The 22,836-nt window shown below is 41.8% G+C and overlaps 1 protein-coding gene across 6 annotated transcripts in view; it reads right to left on the bottom strand.

Moving 5' to 3' along the window:
• The window catches only part of LOC117158660 (uncharacterized), a 267,429-nt gene that overhangs the window by 24,773 nt on the left and 219,820 nt on the right, over positions 1 to 22,836 (bottom strand). The window contains exon 1 of one of the 6 annotated variants that reach the window (XM_076618350.1): positions 7,200 to 7,274. The exons of the other annotated variants lie outside the window; for them this stretch is intronic. The gene's annotated coding sequence lies outside the window, so the exon portion shown is untranslated. Of the gene's footprint in view, positions 1 to 7,199; positions 7,275 to 22,836 lie in introns of those variants that run through there. 6 annotated transcript variants of the gene reach the window in all.

Here is a 22,836-nt window from a genome sequence, read left to right as displayed (position 1 = left end):
TCAGCATCGTCTGCGAGAAGAAACGCATGGAAAGATAATCGGTTGGAAACGTACGGTCAAAAATATCTTCGCACGATCTCGCGGCACGTCATCCGTCGAAACGAGATCGAGGTGAAACGGGCCCGAAAGAAACGGCCGGTCGAAAATTGAGTCGACCTGTCGAGGCACGCGTAAAGTGTCGAAAAAAGGAGGAGCGGACGAGGATGACGGGCGAGTAATGGGGTCAGACTGGCCGAGGATTTCGTGTATCCAGCCGGATATCGAGCTCGCGAGCTCGCCAATTATCCGAGTACGTTTTCGACAGGGGCTGGCTGCTACGTGAAGAGATAATTCAACGGGCCAAGTATCCGGCCACCGTCGATTTCATTTCCGTCGAAAACATCACGGAAACCACGCCAGCCACGACCATCACAACCGGATCACACCGTTGAAATTAGCAGGTTTCGGCGTTCCAGAGCGACGTGATCTCAATTTCGCGATCGATCCGGATACGTTTACGACAAATGACGGTTGTAGGACTCGTTTTCCAAATTACTGCGACTTCTGCCAGAGGATTAAGCGCTTGTTTATGGGATTTTTGGTGCGCCACGTCCGCGTTAGGTGTTGCTTGGCCACACGGTTTACGACGCCATCGTAAGACCAAGTTGTACGAGTGAGTTTTAAGACGATGATTTCCGCGTACGTTAATGTGTCCGGTCGAATTTTTCTCCGCCTGTTTAAGGGCTGTGTATTCGTGGAAGTGATTTTGAGAAACGCTGACCGAGAGGCGAATATTTGTAAAAACGTAAGATGAGATAATGAGAGAGTGGGCTGGCCATCTCGCTGAAATAAACAAGGAATCGTACGAAACGCATAACATAATTTATTATACGATGCAAGGTAATTTACTTATATTAACATATTCCGTGAGGTGTCGGTAATTCATCACGGTTGTCAGAGACGATATCTATAACACGCGAGACAGATCAAATTTCGCGATGCCGTATTAAATTAAAATAAAAGCGTGGAAAATATATGGCAAACCGTAAACTTGTTTTCGCAATTTTAACATCGCGGTATAATTTTTCGGCCCGATTTTAATCTTCCATCGAACATTTTTCATTTTCGTGTAGCAATTCTCAGATGTATTAAAAATTTCTGCTATCGGTATATCGGCGTCTTCGTCATCGATATGGTCTTATACAAGCATACGCTGTAACAAGGTAATTGCGTTCAAACTGATATCAAATTATTTAATGCAACGCGATTCGTTTAATATCCAGATATCCAATTAAATTTCTCCGGATATAAATTAATAATATAATAATGCTATTACGTGCATATATCGTACACACTGGAACTGGTTATTAGGTTACCTTGTTACCTTACGTTACGTTCGTTATTGTTTTAATGTAATTTGTCGACCTAGTTTGAAAATTTTGTTTCGGTGTGTACGTTCGAAAGAAAAAGCGCGATATCCAGGCACAATTGGAGTGTGTAACCAGTTTATAAAAGAAAGAGTCACTCGTGTCATGTTCACAGACGGTGAAATGGCCTTGAGCTAGCAATCCACTTTAGACAAAGAATAATAACGTACCTGGCTGACCTATAGTATAAGTCAAGGAAATCTCTCGTGATATTCCGCTAGGCCACTTTTTGTACAAACGAACTTGTTCATTGATATTGAAACAAATTTCCAATGTATCTTCTCTATCGGCTATGGAAATCGATAGTCTCCTTCCAATAGGTTTATCCTCTCTGGAAACGTTGTTCGCATAATTGCGAATATTCTGCCGTTACAAAAACTGGAAAATCGATCTTTCGATCGACGATAAATTGGAACTGTACTTGAGGATCCACGAAAACAAGTCGTTTCGATAAGCTAGTTTATTCACGCGCGTAATATTATAAAAAGAGATTAACAAGCTTATTTGGGAACAAGTCGAGCCAGTTTAATCAAGACCACTATATAATTGACACCTGAAGTTATTAAAAGCGTACTTATTTACGAAATCATTACCTTATCCGAGATCTTTGGGTTCCTTAATGCTCGATATTTTGTCGTTTAAGTAGATGGTATGAAAGTAACATAAATAAAAGGGAAAAGTATCATGACCGGTCGTGATGGACAGTACGGAAAATAGCGTAACTTTACCAAACGAATGTATACTTGATAAGATCATTAAATAGATATTATATTCCAAAATAGAGACAACCTGTTCGGAATTTTGAGTGGCCGTCCGTTCATGGCATGGACAGACCCATTCCCTTCTTTGGGAAATTCCGAATTAACTGTCCTCCCCGAGCTGTAAATCTAAGGACTTGTAGCGGCACGTGAGTTAGAGGACAATTCAAATCGCGCTGTTGTTTTGCCTCGGGACATTGACACAGCCTTGACGCATGAAACGTAATGATAAATAAACTCCGGGCCAAAACCCAGTATAAATAAACGGCCAAAAGACCAGTATAAATAAACGGACGCGAGTATCTACAGTATATACCGAGTATCTACGAATTAGCGATCAATATCTACGAGATTGTCCGAGTTATTATCCGGGTTATACAGGGTGGTTGGTAACTGGTGGTTCAAACGGAAAGGGGGGCGATTCTACGCGAAAAAAGAAGTCGAAAATATAGAATAACAATTTTTCGTTCGAGGCTTTGTTTTCGAGAAAATCGACTTTGAATTTTCGCTCGGTACGCGTGCACTTTATCGCGTCTCGTTTTAACGGATCTCACTGTAGATCGTTGTCTCGATTGACGTTATTTTTTAAATTTTTAAAATTTTTAAATTTTTAAAATTTTTAAATTTTTAAAATTTTTAAATTTTTAAAATTTTTAAATTTTTAAAATTTTTAAATTTTTAAATTTTTAAATTTTTAAATTTCACCGTAGATTTTAAAAAAAATTAAAAAAAAATAAAAAATTTTTATTCTACATTTTCGACTTCTCTTTTCGCGTAGAATCACCCCCTTTCCGCTTGCACCACCAGTTACAAACCACCCTGTAGTTATCGAGTTATCTACGAGCGATCATACGCTATCGTTGCGAACACATTGAACGAGCGTCTTTCGACAGTATTTGTACTTATATTTATTTAATTTATTCCAAATATATTTGACGCGTTGCAACAGCAATCTCTCGCTCTTGGTATTCTATATCATCGATCCTTAACCAATCGTCTACAGACTCAAAGGTCAGGGAAAACCCCGGTTGGGAAGGCAGGACGGACGGACGAGACCCAACGGCTGGGGAAGAGAATCAGCAACATACTAAGACGGTTCATCATCGGACATCGTACCGTGCGGGTGAAATACTTCACTCTCAACAACATCTTACTACCACCGTGTTCGTAACGTCACACTTTACTTTTATACAACATGTGCAAATACAGTGCTGGATTATTCCAACACTCGATCTATTAAACCTCCTCCACCTTGAGCGCTAATTCATTCGAGGTACGCGATATCGACCGATCGGTTTGACCCGACCGGTTGTTCTTTAGTCGGGAATTCGCAACACAACCGTTAGGAACATGGGAAACGACGTTTATAGTGTTTAAAACCGTTCACCATCCTAATTTTCGTATGAGAAAGCAACGATCTCTCGTATCCTATTTATTATTCTGCCGGTTACAGTCTTTCAAAAATAGCCGATGAATGGTTGGAAATTTAAAAGAAAGGAAGATTATTTTGATATTCATAAAATACTCAAGAGGACAGCAAGGGTATATATTCAACCCCGAAACTAAATAAAAAAGAAAAAACAATTTGAGTAATATTAATCTACATATTAAATCTACGACTCTTTCCTCTATAAAGAAGCAAAAATATGACCGATATTTTTCCTCTATAATCTTCGACTAGAATAATATGAAAGAAAAACCTACTTCGTCCCACGATATCGAGCTAGCAACATTCCTCGGCTCTAAAGGAATCGCCGAATATGACTCATATCTCTTCAATTGGAATAATCCGCGATCCTTTTTATCCTCTAATACCTTCGATAATCCCGATACCTTGGATTATTCCTGTAAACCACGCGACATTAATCTTATTACAACGAGACGCAATTCCGACGCGAGAACGAGCATAGCCGAGCGAACCTTTTACAAAATACCCGAACATTCATCTCGATCTTGCATCTCGATCGTCGAAGCCCGATCCGATCATTGTTTCCCTCGAAGTCGATCGTGTCTCGATTTTTTCTTTTTTTCTATTTTTTTTTTTTTTTTTTCAAACGATTCTCGCATAAGGCCTAAGATTAGACACACTAATTGTGTTCCACGACCGTCCTATTATCTCTCGCCTTGAAGTATTATTACACAAGATCTATTTCTCACCTTCTGGCAACGATACGATCAGCGAAACAGCCAGTTGATTTTATCCAGTGCCGCGAAAGAAGCACAGAAGGTACGTTCGCTGAATATGGTTTATTGCTGATAGTTCATGCGGAACCCACTTTCTTAACCTTCGTACCTTTCCAATCCATTATAACCGCGCGATGAATAGCATTATTGATTGAATTGAATCTTTCAATTATTACGCTGCTCGCAGATACGCGCGATTCGATCGAGGATTCGCCGCTGGAGAACGCGATACTCGGGTTCGATGACCATCGCTTACGTCTCTTACGGTTTATCGAGTACTTCCTGCAGTATTTCGAAGATGGTGTTCATCGGATGCTAGAAAAAACCATGTACGTTCGACTTTTCAACACTTTGACTGCCACGTTGGTCTTAATGATCGGCCACGGTTTCTCCTGTGACGCAATGATGGTCATTGGTGACCGGAGCGCTTGAACTTCTTACAATTGTAAAAATTCAATGAAAATTGACAGTTGGGGAATTCTTATTAGAACAAATCTTGCATCTAACGGTGCACTGTGTTTGCGTCCATATCTTTGAAGGGTAATCCACGAATATTATTATAAACACAGCTTAGAAAATAATCGTAAACGCTGCTTTATAATCGTATAATTGAAGTTACAAGTGTGAACATACCTTGCTATTATACATAGAACGAGCAAATACCGTTTACTAATATCTTCTACACGTTTCAACGATATATTCCGCACGTTTTGCTTACAAAGAAATAAGGAAGGCGAATGGTTTGTCGAAATAAACGAAGCCTCGTTACAATATATCGCTATCGACTGTTACCAAGGCGCCACGGTGGTCCACCCGTGGCCACGAATAAGATAAACGGTGCATTGGGGAAGAATGTCGTCTTACGTCGTCAATTTATTATTATTTTGCTATTGTATGCTTTGAATAATAAAAATACTCCCGTGGCGTCCTCAGCGAGACGCGTGATTTCGGCGTGGCAGTCAAAGTGTTTTTAACGAACCATGGAAACCGTCGATTTGTTTCTAAGTCGTATATGGATCATCATGATGAGAGTTTATTTGCTGGCTTGTAGTTCACGTACTGGTTATCAGACCGAGCGTGTTTATGCAGATTCGTATGTTCGCGATTAGACCGCAAATTTGCATTTTTATGGACGCGGCAAAAGAAATAGGAATGGAACAGGCAGAGATTCGTTTCGCCTGTTAAAGACTATAACGAGTGGTTCGCTTTGAATATTTTTTAGGATCTCGTATATAGCGCGCATCCTGTCCATTTTTGCATCTCTAAATCTCATGAAAAGTTTCCTTCGTTTTATAAGGAAATAATGGATGCACAATATTTTTCGTTTGACATTATTTTGTCGAATTACGTATATCCATCAAAATAAAGATGTTCTATCAAAATAAAGATCACAACGTTCGACAGATCAGGTTTCATGTTTGTATAAACATGCGTCGCTGTGAAAGACGCGTCTGTAAAAGAAAGACACTTTTCGCACAACTTGATATAAAAATCTCTAGTTCAGATATATAGAACTGTTATCTGTGAAGACGTTTGGAAAGTTTGGTATACGGTAAACCACCGATTGTCAGTTAAAAATTGAGTCAATTAATCGGAAACGTCGAGTCACAGAAGCGAATGAAAGCGTTTATGAAAATTGTCTTTGAAGTAAATCCAGTGAATTTCTCCGATAGCAAACGTAGGAGAGTCACCGCAGATATAAAAAATGAAACAAGGTATGGAGTTCGATACGACACTTGGCAGTTCTTCCCAACGACGTGGAGTATCATAGTATCTAGCCATCAGAAGTACACGAGGCTCTTTCCTCGGTGTTTCCACATGCAGCTGATGCAGTCGTTAAAACTTTCCTTTCAACGCGTTCCGCCGTGAGTTATAACGCCGACGAATAATGCGTTCTTGAAGAAGACTTTCAAGGTGCCTCGTGTTTCTTCGCAAATTAAGAGATACGCTTAATATCCTTGCAACGAGCCAGGTGATGAACAGCTGGCTTCATGGTATTCTGAATATCGCGCTACGAAACCTCGCTATTGCGCTTTAAACGCTTCTCTTTCGCTCACGATCACCGTGTATCGTACAAAAATGTTCGTGTTAATTTCTCCTGCCGCTAATTATACAAAATAATTATACGAAATAAATTCATCTCGCAGTTCCACCTGTTCCTAGCAAATTGCTAGATCGCGGAACGCAAAGAAGCGTCCGAATATCAGTGCAACGCGAAGATAAGAAATATTTTTCTTCGCGATCTACACCGCGATCAAACGTTTATCGTTAGAAAGAAATTACGTTTAATTATTCTCAGCGATGAACAATTGCTTTCTTCGTAGCATAAGCAAACGCGATAATTAAACCATCCGTTTTTTTTTTTTACACAAACGAGCGAATATAACGTAACTGTAGACGGATAAAAAAAGACTAGTTCAACACCCTGTTTAAACGGAGGCATCGATTTGAAAAACAGCGTGGCCGGCATGACCTGATAATTGTTGCATCGCTAGAGAGCAGATAATTTCTCTCGCTCGGCAAAGCATAGCCGTGACAAACGCGCCGATCGCGACAAAACGCTTTAAAGGATATAGAGCGTTCCGCGAGCCGCGCATTCTTTCCATGATCTTTCTAACGGTCGTTTAGAAACGCGGCTCGCTCGCAAAAATCCTTTTACACGCGTCGGTTGTCTGTCGCCGCCGGCTCTCTCGTTGGGTCTTCTAATTGCAAGCAGCCCCAAGGAACCGATTTTTTGTCCTTTCTCCGTTGCTACGCTTCTCTTTCCCCTGTTTCCACGAGAGACCACGACTACCTCGAACTTTGTTGCACGGTTCTTGTTGCTTTCTTGCCGATGGCTAAGGCTACTTACCGTTACATTTTCGTCCGCTTCGGATTCTTTTATTAGACTCGTTTGCTTCGGACGGCTCTCGGTTCTAAGCCTGAGTCACCCTGTATTGTGTTTTATCGCAATTCGTGAGAAACAGGTTAGACTTTCTTATTAAACTCTAACGAGTAATAAAAGTGAAAGACGATTACTTGTTCCTGTTGGTCGTTCTCGCAGCGCGCGATATCATCTGATCTGGATGTAACGTCGAAGCTCGGTGAATCTGGCCGATGATTCTAACTCGTTTGGCGATGTCGTTCCGATCGCGTGTCACGTGTCGCGGTTAAGAGTAATCGCAGTAGGTTCACGACGGAGGGGATTGCGTCTTCTCTCGTCGAGTTTGCACAGAAATTAATACACGAGTCGAGCGTGATCGTGGAAAGTTGCTTTACGAGAGTGAATGTTTGAGTTTGAAGGACGACGATACTCGGCGAATACTAAAGGTGAGAGGAAGAAAAGTACAAGTTGGCGAACAGATGACCGTATAATATGCATATTATGTAAAGTTGAAAGAAACGGCACATTTGTTTGGAACATCTTGAACAGAACATTCTGCTACTGCATCGATATCGTCTCACGTTTTCTACTGTCTGTTTGTATCTTCTTTCCTTTTCTTTTCTATAAAAAAAGCAATAATACCCGATTAGAGAATTATATAATGCAAATAATCGCTTTATTAGTTCCTTATGACGTACCGATCATCTGCAACTTGGACAGACGGCAGGTGTAATGCCAGTGACGCGCATAACGCGTTAAATGTCTCACGATGTAAATGTTTGCACTTGAGAGCACGCTGCAGCGTAAAATGCCAAAACGTTTACTTTTCTCTCGACACGGAACAGGTTGAATACCATACGAGGAAGCGTGTCCGCAAAAACGTCAAACAGTCCGTAAACGCGGCACGAGCTCACCAGCTCTAATTTATCGCTACAAGGTAGCGTTATGTCGCACGTTCCAAACGCGTTGCCTGCAGCGCAGGTCAAAGGACTTCGGAACAAGGTGAAATCGAAGTCGCTGATGAAACATACACGGAACGCCTTTCTCATCCTCTCAGCGTGCTGTACACGCTTGTACCGTCGCGCTTATTCTCCTCGCAACTCGTCTGCTTTCAGAAGCTTGCGTATACGGCCGAGCATTCAGTCTCGCTGCAGGCGGATCGCATCGTTTTCCATTCTGTTTCCGGTTTCTTTCAACAATCCGCTGACTTTTTCCGAGAAATATTAACAAGTTCGTGTTAATGGCTTTCGTTTCTCGGTTTTGCGCTTTTATGCATGAAACGGATGCTTCCTGTGCATTTTTGCGAGTTTCGAGCGTGGAAAACACGAAGGGTTAACCTTAACATTGTCGGAGGATCTTTCATTTCTCATAGACATTTTACAGACCTGGAATAATCCGTTGAAAAATTGTTCTGTCGTTTGGATAAGTTTGTCGATGTCGATAAATCGATACCGCAAATGTGTCGAAAGTTTGTTTCCTCTTTATGTTAGAGAAACGTAAAAATCGATCATAACGATATCTCGATTGCGAAGATCGTGACGAGAGAACGAGCCGAATCGATTCGAGTTTACTTCGTTCGTGCCTCTGTTCGCGTTGCGCTGGCCAAGTTTCGCGGATTTTTATTCGCCGTAATAACGCGTTTGCGCGTCTGCGACTTTAACTCGATTCGTCGTGATTTCTCAAATATCGTCGTTGGCTGCTCTGCTGCTTGTATTTTTCCGCTAGATTTTTAGTTCCTTTTGTTCTCGAGAAATGTTTGTTCCGCGGTTTTTCTATATCGTCGATGATCGATTCGGTAGTCCATGGTAAGAAGTTTGAACGGTCATGGTCGAATTGTTCATCAAGGTCATCGTCATCGTCATCGCCCAGCATTCGAAGCGGTGGTTTTGTGGAAATTTCGTGTCACGTGTTTTTAACCTGTTTCCGATCGTATTATACTTTTTGCCGTTCTAATCGCGAATTACCACTTTGCGATTACAAAAACATCGTTTCAGCGTGGCTGTCCTTTTACGTTGATCGTTTCCTACGAACTTCTTCTTACTTTGAAATACTAAAAGCTTGGAATTATTTTATCAAGCGTGCGATCGCAGGAGTACGTGTCTCGAGAAAGAAACTCGAGTATCGCGTAACTCCTCTCATGAAAAATCATCGTCGAGTCGTGTAAGTACTTTCTACCGATCGTAAATAATACACACGCCGCCATTTAAGGATTAATCGAACGTAGTCGCGTGTTTTTACCAACCGAATCGATTTCCGCTAACACACGGACTGCCGTACTATCCACGCGGAATTCCACGGATTCCCAAGAATCTCTTGATCCTTCCTGAAGGTCCTTTTGTAGAGCGATACCCGGATGATGTTCCTCGAAGTCGATTAAACAGCAACTTCAACTTTCTACTCGCTCGAGGGACAAAAGCTACGCGGCACCGTATCATTTCGGTTTCCTTTATCTCAAGCGATCATCGAGATCGCGTGAATTACGTTACCTTATAGATCGTTCGTCTATATCGTCGGTCTTGTCTCGCCACTTTTTCACCTCATCTCTGTTTGTCGCCTCTCTGTTTCTTTCTCATCTTGGCCGACGTTTAAGGATTTTATCGCTTCATTCGCACCGCGCCATTTTCCGCGACAAGAAAAAACGGCAACACGGTGTTTGACACAGTGGAAATAAATCGTCTGCCACCGTACGGAAGCGTCACACGCTCAGAACCAGTAACAGGGTAGACAAAACATCCTGCATGCCGCAGCCATCGAAACACAATTATCGCTTCATTCGCATCACGCGATTTTCCGCGACAAAAAGAAAAGAAAAAAAAAGAACAACACGGTGTTCGACACAGTGGAAATAAATCGTCTTCGACCGTACGAAAGCGTCACACGCTCAGAAGCAGTAACAGGGTAGACAAAACATCCTGCATGCCACAGCCATCGAAACACTAAGCAGATAGTAACGGAATAGGCGAGTATGATATAAACCCGACGATAACCACTCCGCACAGGGACCATAACCTCGGTATAAGAATCTTTGGAAATCAGCACTCAACACCTTTCTTGTTATAACACTCTGAACCGTCACTCTGTCGGATTCGTACAATAAATTTGACTACCATGTGTAAAGTTCGATTCTTTAGCTTATTTGCGAAAGGTTTAAACTGCGACGCGAGGAGATCGCCGGTGATCTGTCAATTTCGTGATTTCTTGTCTCCTACGTGACAAAAGCGAAGTTATTCGATCATATACAGGTAGAGTCTTGTCAAAAATGACAACGTGAGTTCACGCTCGCCATCTGTATGCAGATGCGCTAGTTACGATAAATAGTAACTAGAAGATAGTTCTAGATATAATCGATAGATCTAATCGATAGGTTTAAGATATTCTTTTGTTTTTATCCCTAGTCCATGTAAGAAAGTGCAACAAAGGTTCTTCGGCTCAGAACGGTGTGATAGATTTATCCAAAGAATAAAATAATAGCTAGATAGTGATCCTACCTCTAAATACAGAAATAACAACGAGTCTCGTGCCAACGTTAACAAAAATTTCGAAGCTTGTGCGACACGTACGATAAATATTCCTATAAATTGTCTACATTCTCGCAATTTAATTATATGTATAAAGTTTCCCATGAATCACTGCTGATATTAAAAATAACCTGTTTTTACCAGATTCGGGATAGATGTCGATCGTAGGAAAAAAATTACGTAATCAATCAAGTTTTCTTTCTTTATGGACGAACAAAATTTCAATTGCAGGTACTTAAGAACCAGAGATTTGAATAACAATGCCAAGCTATTCCCTTCTTCTTTCTTCCTTCTCGAACCTCGAAACCTCAAACCTCAAAAAAAAAGCCATCGTATATCTACGCATATATCGTCATCTTTGCATTTATTCCGACGTTCAAAACAACCTTTGTCCGAGCGTCCTCCGTTTTGACACACTTCCTTCCACGATAATTCTCGCGGTAAACAAAAACGTTGCAATTTTTTTCTCTCTCTCCCTCGGTTTTCTCTCATCGCGAGACGCCTTTCGGAATCGTTCGCCGTCTCTCCCTCTCTGTGGCCATTATTCTCTCGTAGCTGGCGTTCAAGGTATTGCGATTGCACGAAAAAAAAAGAAAAAAAGAAAAGAAAAAGGAACTCTCACGGCATATTCCGAACGATCCTGACGGATCTGACTTTGAAATCGCGACGGTGTGTCAATGTCAACGGTGTCTAGCTGCTGGCAGTCAGTGTCAGTGACGCAACGATGCCTGCAAAGGCCAGCCTGTTAATTACGTGTAAACCTTCCCCGGGAATAGCAGTCGATTGTTGATAAACAACGGATGCACGATACATTGTATGAGATTTCTCTTTTCCGCGATTCCTTCCAATCCGTACAGATGATTGCGAGGATGCGTTTCTTGCTGATGCAACCGCGGCCGCGTGTAGTCTAATAATTCGTATTGTTGAAGAGTTAACGGCGTTAGTTGATTTTCAAGCAAGGTTTATCACAGTCGCCTGATTTCCTTGCTATTTTTATTTTTTCATTTCGTTTCACATTTTTACACGCACATTTTTGTCGCGCGTTTGATATCGCTTTCGCTCATAGCGAGGAGAACTCGTAATTCGTAAGCTCGACGAAGAATTCGAGTTGCAGTTGTGTATCTTATAGCGATCTTTTAGACACAGCATCGTTCTTTAAACGTAACATCCTCCCCGTTAAAAGAATCGTCCACTATTTTTTCTTTTTTGCGATTTTTCGTTACTTATGGTAACGGCTGTCGGAAATAATCGACAAGAAATAAGTATACTTCAGCAAGAAGATTGTAATCGCGAACAAAGCGAAACTTGCGCGTCGAGGAAATCGTATTTGAATAATTTAATTCGAAATCATTACAATCCGCATTCTTGCTTTTATGGTTTTGTCGCTTTGCCGTGTTCTCGTATGTAAACGAGATGAAAATGAATAAAGAAACAGCGATAGAACACGTTGCATAGAACAAAGTGGTAACAAAAAAAAAAAAAGAGAGAATGACAAATAGAAAGAACAGTGAAAGGAAGAAAGACGAAGGTCATGTTGCAATGACAAATAAAAAGCGAGAGTCACGGCTGGCATGATTTGCACTTAAACACAACGTGACCCTGAATGGCCAAAATCTTTCATCCGTGGTGCAACTAACTTAATTATTATTCTCTGACTGAAGAAATATCTACAAGTAATGGATAGTTGTAGGATATATAAATAGCCTACTATATAGCGTAATAGCACGGCCACTGCTTCCCATTATTCAAACGCAAAAACAATTCATAAAACAATTGTGTTACGTTTTCCTCGTACACCTTTCGAAATCCTGTATTCTATATACTTGCGTGCGAAACGTTTTATTTTATTGCCGCGAATAAAACGCACATCCGAGCTCGTAATAGCGGCTGACCACTGTTACGATCGCGTAAAACGTTTTATCGATAGCTATTCTGACTGTGACACACGAGAGGAAAAAATTAAACGACAGGCTGAATAGTTTAATTGACCAAAGCGATCGTTTTACGAGTGAAAGATCCGTACTCGAGATTTCTTCGACTGTCTTGCAACAACGAATCATAATACGTATTTATATATCAAATATGTATGTCATATGTGTACTGTGTGTATAAATGTGTGTGTACAATTAAGATACAGATGTACATGTCGTATATGATTAAAAAAATACACACACACACATATATTAAGCGTAGTAACGCTAACAACTTCATCCTACTGACCTCTGCGGAAACATAAAACCCGACATTTCGTTAACATCAAAAACCTTCTTAATTATAATTAAGTACGACCAACTAAAAATCCATCGTCCCATATAGCGTATGAATTTACTCCATAATAAATATTTAACACAGACCGTCGAATAAAAAGCATCGGTAAATATCAATTTGACTTAAACTCTTCGAACCCGATTTCCTTTCAAATCGTTCGCAAAAAAAAAAGACCAGTTATTTCAACGATTAAACAACCGAGCCAATTAATCCCCCATTACTAACATGTGTGACGGCATTTCAATCTGAAACTCCGATCAGAATCTACCTACTTACTTCTTGCGAGATCTGGCAAAAACCGATCGAACGCGTATATTTTCGTACGGTGGAACCGGATGTGCCTGTTCGGCACGTCGTGAAAAGGAGCAAAAGAAGGCTATTGGCCCGGTAAACGGGGCAAACAAAATTTGGATCGATCACGGTCGCCTTGGCCGACATGGATCAAAACCGTGACACGTAGAAAGAAGTTGATGTTTCCCTGTCCAAGACGTTTAACACGGGGTGGTCCGTAACTTATGACGCGAACAGGGTCAAGGAAATCGATGGAATAACGAGAAAATCGAGAATCGCAAAATTGAAACGTAAAATTTCTTTCTTTCTTTTTTCTTTTTGCAGATTGTTCTACGCGTGAAAATAAATCCATAATGTAGGATAGTTTCGTTTCGTGCGAAGTCTCGTGTTTCAGGGAATCGAGTTTGACAATTTCTTCTTCTCGGCTATTTGAAGATTTTAGCGTTTCCCTGGAGCAGTTCGAGTTACCGTAGTACGACCGTATCTCGATTCCTTCACCTCACGGACATAATTTCAGTCGCCGAGCCCGGAGTAATTACTAATTGCAGACGACTCTTTCGACCTCGACTCGCCTTTTTCTTCTCTTCTTCCTTCTTCTTCGTAACGTCAGCGAGCTCTCCCCGCCGAGAGTTCTATTTTCCTGTAGCGGTTGATTGTTCGTCGACTGTCATTGTGTTTAAGAAGCGGCTTTTTCTCTTCCGCGACGATAGGTATCGTCTTTTTAAAGGACGTTTCCGCCATCGCGTTCTCGTCGTGCAACCATCTTCCGCCGCCAAGCTCTGTCTCGCTTAACTCCCTCGAGTACACAGCATTTTAAGACGAAACTCCCGTTGTATCTTTACGAACGTAGCTACAGAGACGCGGTCGAAATAGAAATTCGTTTCGTTCGCTTGATATCGCGATAGGTACGCTACTTTGCCTTTTTTCTTGTCATATATTCTCGCAATTTTCTATATATCGTTGTGTACGTTTTATGGATTCCCGGAACTCGAAACGATCGAAAGAAAAAGAAAAAAGAAACGTTTGCGCGTTTCTAGGATCCATCCGATGTCTCTAAGTTCGCTGCTCTGGCAGTGCACGAGACCCAAGAGAAAATAGGAAAAAAAGCGGCGGACGAGCGCGTCGGGAGAAAGACGTAACGCTGTCAGGAGCACGGCGCGCTCGTGGAATAGCTTTCTCTGTCGCTGCACGTGTGTAATTAAAGGAACTCCGGCCCCCTCAATTAAAAAAATGATAAAACTGGCGGCAATTAAGTCGCAGACCCCTTAACCTACTTGCCACTTAACAATTGGACACGCGGCCCGGAGGGTGAAGCGGCTTTAAACTCGTGTCCAGACAAAATATCAATCCAGCTCTCGCGAGCGGAATTACTCGCCTCGTCTCGTTTTTCAGTTAAGAGAGAAGCGGCCGAGTCTCGCTCTTACTTACACGAGAAGTCGGATCGCTTGGATCTTCTGACCTGGCCTTCGGAAAAAACAATTTAATTGCGGCCCCGTTGGAACGCTCTTTTTTTTCCTTATTCGGCTGCTTAAGTGTTTCTTGCTTTTTGCGTTAAAACTTCTTAAGTAAGTGGGGTAGATGAGTTACCACGTCGTTTGATTTAATAAATGGCTATACAGGGTGTCTGATTTTAATTCAACGTCGAAAATATTTCGTTGGACAGAGGTAATCGCTCGTAGATGGTTGCAAAAGGTCGAAGGTGTAAAATTAAGCCGCATGCGTATTCAGAATTACGTTGGGTCCGAGCGTTACGTTCTTTCTCTCTCTGTCTGATAGTTCGTTATTTAACGAGCAATCGTAATTGACGACGAAGAAAATGCCAGACAAAGGCAAGGAACCCATTTTACTTTAACGTACGAAAAATAGAAATCTTTTTTTTTCCGTATACGAAAGCTAGAAATTTCCTCCGATATTTCCCAAGGATATTTCTGCGAATAATCATTTTGTGTTACGGACGTTCCGGATTTGTATACTCACCGAGTAGGTACGATAAACGTTTCAATAAAACGTAGCGCCATGGTGAATTTAAAAGGGAGAAGGTTATTCATATTACATCTTTATCGATCGGAGAATCGCACCCAGCGTTTTTTCTTCTTCGTCCTATAAATAACAGACGGAACGTCGATGCCGACAGAAGACGAACGAAAACGGATAATTGGTGGAGCGACGGTAGTCTTCGCAGCAGGATCGAGGTAATTGAATTTAAATGGGACAATTCGGCTGATTCAAGGTGCTCGTAAAACGGCCCATCGATCGGGGACGACAGTCGCAAGAAAAATCTGCTGTACGACCCGCGGATGAAGAAAAAGGCGACGAACTGGCTCGTTATTAACAGCTAATAATATGGTTTATCGTTTAACCAGGCTGAAACGTAGCATCCTCGTTTCGCGTAGTTTTAAGGAAACGGCTGAACAAATGTCGAATTATTGGCACGTATACGTAACCTTAATCGTAAAATCGACGCCGCTTCCGCGTAATCTGAAAATCACTGAACTGGTTGCTAGCTTAATATAGCTGTTTGCCAGTTTTCTGGTCATCAATCTCAATATGCGTTTGCACGACGAGAGAAATTTCTAAAAACAGAAAAATATTCTCCTAATCCACGGCAATTTGCGCTTACGTAATCGAAAATTGGCAAGCGGCCTACGCGCGAAAAAACCAAGTCCTGGCCTCTGATTTCTTAACCTCTGCAGCTACGTAAAGCCTAACATTCACGACGCTGTATTAGCCGTCCGATCGTTCCGATCCTTTGCAACTCCATTACTGTGAAACAACGATTTTCGCTGTTATTACTTGCTCGGCTATTACTCGAAACACGAAAACCGAACGGTTGATATCTCGGACGGACGATGTCGCCAATTTTTCGTCCGATATTCGCGCATCGGCCGATCGCAAAGATCGTAATGGGAAGATATGTTTATACCATCGTAATAGAGTAGCGAGATAAAAGCGTTTCGCGAGACAGAATCGTTGGAAGGAAACGGATGCTCGGCCCAATTTCTACAGCGCACGCACGTACGCGCGCTGGAACACTTCGCGATCGCCACGCTACACTTACGAATTCGGCGTCATTGTATGCGCTAAAAACAAGAAAAAAAACGACGCTCCGACTTGTTACGATAAGCACGAGGGATGCTACCGTAACGGACACGTTGCCTACTCGTATGCAGATTATATTTAAATAAATCGGTCATTCGCTGTTATCTGCTCATCTCCTGCGGGCCGTGAAAGGCCTCGTTTCTTTCTTTCGAACGAGGTTTCCTCGAATGTGCTTGGTCGCTGAATTCGAATCTCAAGGAAGATTGTTGTTTATCGTTTATATTTTATAAATTTATTCGTTACAATCGCGTATTATTTTGTATGTTCGGACCGTTTATTTCCAAGTTGCTGCAAGTTCATTCTTCTCTGCCTTGAGATACCGGCTTATCGATTACTCGGTTTGTCTGTGTATTTAAACAGACGGTAGATTCATCGTACGAACAGCTTTTTTTTTTAGAATTAATTAGACCAATATCTTTCTTCGTGAGTCACAAATAGACTCGCGCCACTTTCAAAATTAATGAATCGTACGATTATTTCGAATCCATGTTTTATGCTTTAATCCACTTTTGTTCAGAAATAAGAACAGGGCGGTCAAAATACTGTTATCTCATTTCGACATTTAATTTACTTGTTTGGTAGAACGATAGGCTCGTAAGATTAATGTTAGGTACATTCTACATATTTTTCATTTCGGATCGTTATGCGGAGGTGTTTTGAAAGGCTCGTGATATAGACGAGGTATGTAGGGCAATAACTGCATCATATCCTTATATTTTATTACCTTGTGCACGTGTATTTTCATTATAGTAATTCGTTAGCAACGTCGTTCTGTTTGCAAATAATCACTTTCGGCACAATAATCCGACGTATCCGGACTTGGAAAACGTATGGGCAGATTTTGTCGAAGCTTATTGTAAAGTTTAAGTGCCGCGTTTAAGCGTTAACTATCGATAAGTTGAGTTTCTCAGCGATAAAGCGAAATAAAGCAAATTGTTTATCGCTTTGGAAGCGTTACACAGTTATTTTGCAATTAGCGTCGAGATGCTCGTATTTTCCTCCATCTTAGATTTCCACTTTGGCAACGATCATATATAAACGTGAAGTTATTATTAATTTGATAAGACTGGTAAATGTGATAATAATTTACGAGCATATCACTGAATCGCATTTAAGCAACTTGTTCACGCCCGCACGTGCAATATCGCGTGAGATAGAGAGGATAGGATTACGTTCGCTGTCATTTGTGTTTCATTATCGGTGTGTCGACTGTTTGGACAGGCTACGGATTACAGGAAGTGAACTTACGTCGTTTTCGAAATAAAACGATATTATTACGTAATTTCGTTTATTAACGAAGCTTCCCATCGATTCAAACGGATAAATATTTTCACGCGTAAATTGTAAATCGTTTATAAACAAAAAATATACGCGTCCGACACAGATACCATTCTTCTCTTCGGATGTCGGTGATAATAAAAAAGATGGCACTGAATCTATAACGTAAATTTGTCGTTTTCTCAATTTTTTCCAAAAATACCGCTTTCTTAAGCTTTCTTCGATTAATTTCCCAAATTCTCTGTTCGAATAAAGGCTCTGTTTACACCTTCAAATACGTCCAAAGCTCGAGAAAGCTACAGCAAAAAGTATTCGTTGACGTTTTTTAGTACGCTGCGAGACACATAAATTTCTATACTTAAAAGTTCAGGATAAGATACTTTCAACATTCTACTACCATTACCGTAGAACGGCACATTGTAGAATTCTAACGATTGCCGTGCTCTTGGAAGTAGCAAGAACCGCCGATCACGATCGTTGCCAACGAGTATATGCTAAATTTTCTATTTGTCTTGACAGACTATATCTACACGAACGTTGCAATCTCAGTTTTTCCAAGCTATCAGCACGCGAAAAAAAAACCAGCTTCGACGTCAATTTCTACTTCTCTGATAGCATATACCTCCCTCTCTTTGTCTCCGTGTCTCTCTTTCTGCGTATACAATTCCACGATTTCGACCTACTCACGTGCAAAGAAATTTTCCTGTTCTCTGGTTCGTGATTTTCATCGACAATCACGGTTAGAACATCGAAGGTACATTGTACATGCACCGAGCTGAATTATCTACAAGTGATCTATCAGAGTCATCTGACATGGTGCATTATGCATTGCGGCGTATACGTACAGCATCAGGGGGATCGGTAACGTGGATTTCATGGAAAATAGGTGAACGTAAGTGTGCCATTTCAAAGGATACAGAGACGCCGCGTGTTTACAGGTGTGCGAATCAATGCCGCCGATCCTAAACTTATTTATTCGTCTGTACGTATTAAGTGGTATGCAACAATAGTGCGTGTGTACGATACACCGTACCAGTCATACGTATCAGATTCAAAAGGGGAAAAAGAATGACAACAAGAACCTACTCTCGATTCCCACACTTTCCTGCCCAAGCTGCATGCACCGAAAACCTGTATCACGATTTATGCATCGACGCGTTTACCTCTGCTAATCCTAATTTACCCGCGAACGCAATCGATCCGAGTGATCTAACTGCGCGTGCATTATGCATTGCGCACGCAGCGTTCCTGGGGATCGGTATCGCGAGATTCATGGAAAATAGGCGAACGCAGCCGTAGCGAGAGATCCCGTTACGAGAGAGAACAGACGACCAGATATGGAACGATTTGGCTGGAAACCGCCGAACAGCCAACATTTCTCCGAGCCTCGTGTTACACATTTTCAGAGAGGCGATGTCTCGATCTCTTACCAGGTTTATGTCCCGCCGTCGTATTATCGTCGGCTCTACGCTTTTACGTTAACACTCGCGAAGAAAAAGCCGAAAGAAGGAACAAAAAAACCGGAAGAGAAGGAGAGAAACACGGAGAAACGCGCGGGTGCGCGGAGAAACAGAGGAAAACGGAGGGGAAGAGATGGTGAAACTCGAGAGGAGAAACGGAAAATTTATCAGAAGCCAGGAGGTGTGCAACGCGTTTGAGCCTGGAACGTGGCTGTTTTGCATTCGATCCCGTTAAAACACAACGCCGAGATTTCCTTTCGCTTCTGGACAAATTTAAATTGGACTGGCCTTGTGTACAGCTGAATCTATGGGGCAGTCTGCGGTTGAAAGAGCAATCTATGGGCTGCAGGGTTTCTACCAGGAACAGTCTCTAGAAAGTGTGGATGCTGATGTGATTTGAGAAGCCGGCCGAAGGATACGTTCCTTCAGCGGTTTCCTCGGTACATGTTTGTTCGTGGGTGTGGTTTACTGATGTTTGAAGATGTTTGCGAAATACCAGGTATTCGAAGATTTCGTCGTTTCGAATTTCCAAGCAACAGGTTTCTGAATTCATCAGGATTTTAAACGTTCTGTGGTTTACACGGTATATATAGTAATTAGGTGAGATAATATTTCTTTACGTGCACCCTTGGTATTACGATAGCGTTCTACCATTACTACACTACATCCAGGCAAAGCAGTAAGTCACGTTTATCTCTTCGGATAATTCAAAAGAACCAACAGCCACTTGGCAGTTACTTTACGTCAAAGTATTCGTCGATGGATATTTATTAACGAACACGCACGTTGTAACGAATTACGTATTCTCGTGTTTGCAGGTGTTTCGATAATTTCAACGATACCCAGAACGTTCTACGATAAACGTTCGTGAATACTTTCGCGAGCCACTTGGCCAATCTAATTTTAATTCACCAAACACGACACGCTCGACATATCCAGAGAATTGTACAGCATTTTGTCTTCTTTTTCTTTCTTCTTCTTTCGAGAAGATCAACCGATTCTGTTATCGTCCTCGTTCCGCCGTCTGTAAAAACCCAAAACCCACTCATCCTTCTCAACCTCCGCAAATCTTACGTCCGTATCAACTTGGCAAACTCCACACTTGCACCGTCAACATTACAAATTTCCCCGCTGGATTAGCAAGAGTCGGCAACGTACTCGTACTCGAATCGATTTCCACGGAACACCCCCGAGCTGGAGGTCGTTACAAGTTCCGCAGGCACGTGCAACAGGAATCTATACCCTTGGCTTTGGCTGAAATTTGCATCGCGTCCCGTTAGAGGACACCGATCCCAGATGTGCTACGTCTACGTACTGAGACGTCTACGTACCGAAACGCCTACAACGAGACACGGTAATCTTTCCACGATGTATACGCACCAGCTTAGGAGAAAGAGAGAAAGAGAGAGAGAGAGGGAAGAGAAAAATAGTTTCCCCGTACGAATATGGAAATAGTGGCGGATGAAACGCATCGAACGCTCGTGCGCCTTGCCACGGATAGTATGGCTTGGCGTGTAGGACGATGTTTGATCGGATGTTGAAGAGGAAAGAAATTTAGCTTGTCGTCAGTGCGTCGTGTGTTGGAGAGCTTTGACATGATCGATGACTCGACGGTATAAATACGACGTAATTTTGCAGGAATGTACTGGAAAGTTCGTTGCCAAATTCGACAAAGATGTACAAGCAAATATATTCTTATAGAATCGACATTTCGTTAACGCTCTTTAAACGACATATCGGCCGAAGAAGTCTCCGTTTTCTTCAGTGACGAATTTTTTCAAATAGTTCCCATGGTCTTTTAGTGTATTCGAGTTCTTGCTAAGTTAAAAAAAAGAAAAGAAGGAAAGAGAATTGGAGAACGAAATAAATGACGAAGAGCGATGTCTGGCGAATAGGACAGATAATAATCGACCAACAGCTACATCGAAATGCACTAGACGATTCATCGATATATTCGCTGGTTCTCGTGACATTTTTTTCATATTATTACTTTAGCGAACGACGATAGTATTTTTACGAGTTTAGAGGAAACTTTTTTATCCGTTCTGCATCTTGCAGGAGATCAGATACTCTTTTGTAGAATGTTTCCTTGAAAATTTGTCTCCTTACTTTTCTACTTTTCTTAACAAGTCACAAATCAACAAATACTCGATACACTGTAGATAAAATATTTAATACGATCGATGAATGTCTGTACAGACGTTTCTCATTCTCCTCGTAGAGAATCCTCCTCTCCCATTGTGTTCGAAATTCGCTCATCGTCAGCAGTTTATCGGAATCCGAGAAGAATTCTAATCCGTGGAATCAGTTCACGGAAGAAAGCGCTGGCGTAACGGAGCGTTCCGACAAGCTTCCCGAAACTGATTGCCGAGGAAAGAAGGAGGCCTTACTCGGTCCCGTGCATCGTTCCCCATAAATCATCGTGGCCGCGGCGAAACAGTTTTTCCCGGAGCGGAGACTCGGTCGCGCAAAAAAATAATCAAACGAGTTGCGCTTTAGGAGCGCAATAAATAACGCAGTTTATCGAGCATCCCCTCGCCGCGCTCGGCAAACCGTGTCCTCCAAATAAATGATCCTACGTCAGCGCGCGGCTCATGATTCCTCGAGCAGTTCTCGAGGAACGAGCGAGCTTTCGTTGGCCGTTGCATTCGACGTCCACGCGATTTATCCCCACCGATTCTACCGCCAACCTGTAAACCTTTGTGTGTACAACTAAATATCCGCTGGACACGGTATATACGTAGTATGTACCTCGTTTTACCGCGTGTATACGACCGGATCCACGCGGATCGAAGCGTGTCCGAGATGTTTCGTGCTGAACGACGCGCGGTAAATAGACTACAATTTGTCATTTGCCCGTGGTTCGTCTTCTAGCGTCTTTACGCCTCTTCGGTTCCTCCACACTGCGCTTTGCAATCTCTTTCACCGTTTCTTTAGGGATCTTTGTCCAGTCTCTTTGCAGGAGGATCGAGAGTTCGAAGAAAACCACACGTTTGGTAATTTAGAATTTTAAGGTAAAGTTACGATATCGTTTGACAGAGTTAGGCAACTTTGGGAGAATTTTCTATAGTTTGCGAAGGAACGTTCGAGATAGGAAGATTGCGATTTGTATTGAGAAATTCAGCGATCAAATTACGATAACAAGTACAGCAAAAGTCCGTTTATCCGGCGCATTCGGACAATTTGTTCAACAGAATAATAGCATCTTCGTTGTTTATTCGTCCGTACGATCCAAGTTCATTTTTACGTGGATTAATTTTATACTGCATTTGAAATTGCATCGCTATCGATATGAAAATACGTTATTACGTAGGAAGACTTCTTTCTTCTTTTATTTTAATTCGCGCATACGCGGTCTATCGTGTCTACAGCGAGGAATCAGCACAGTCTGTGGTAACTTACACTCAGTGACGTATACAAAGTAGATGTAAAGTGCGATGTCTCTTTAATCTTTCGTATTCTTCTGCGGTGTCCAGCAGTTTTGTGGTCAGTTTGTTGGGGTGATCCTTCAGCGGTTTGTCGATATAACCCGCTGCGTCTGGCCATTTCTTCTTTTACACTGGGTATGCCGGTTTCTCTTATTTATTTGTTCGTTCGGTATGTACAAATCCGCGTCGAAACTTTCAGTCGTGCAAAGATTAAGGTGAAATCTGTATGTAGCAAGGTAAAAATATTTATTCCTGTTGTCCGCAGTCGAGTAATAGAAGTTTG

The sequence above is a fragment of the Bombus vancouverensis genome, chromosome 5 (genome assembly GCF_051014615.1).
Source record: "Bombus vancouverensis nearcticus chromosome 5, iyBomVanc1_principal, whole genome shotgun sequence".
Lineage (NCBI taxonomy): Eukaryota > Metazoa > Arthropoda > Insecta > Hymenoptera > Apidae > Bombus > Bombus vancouverensis.
This window is presented reverse-complemented; position numbering and strand designations above follow the sequence as displayed.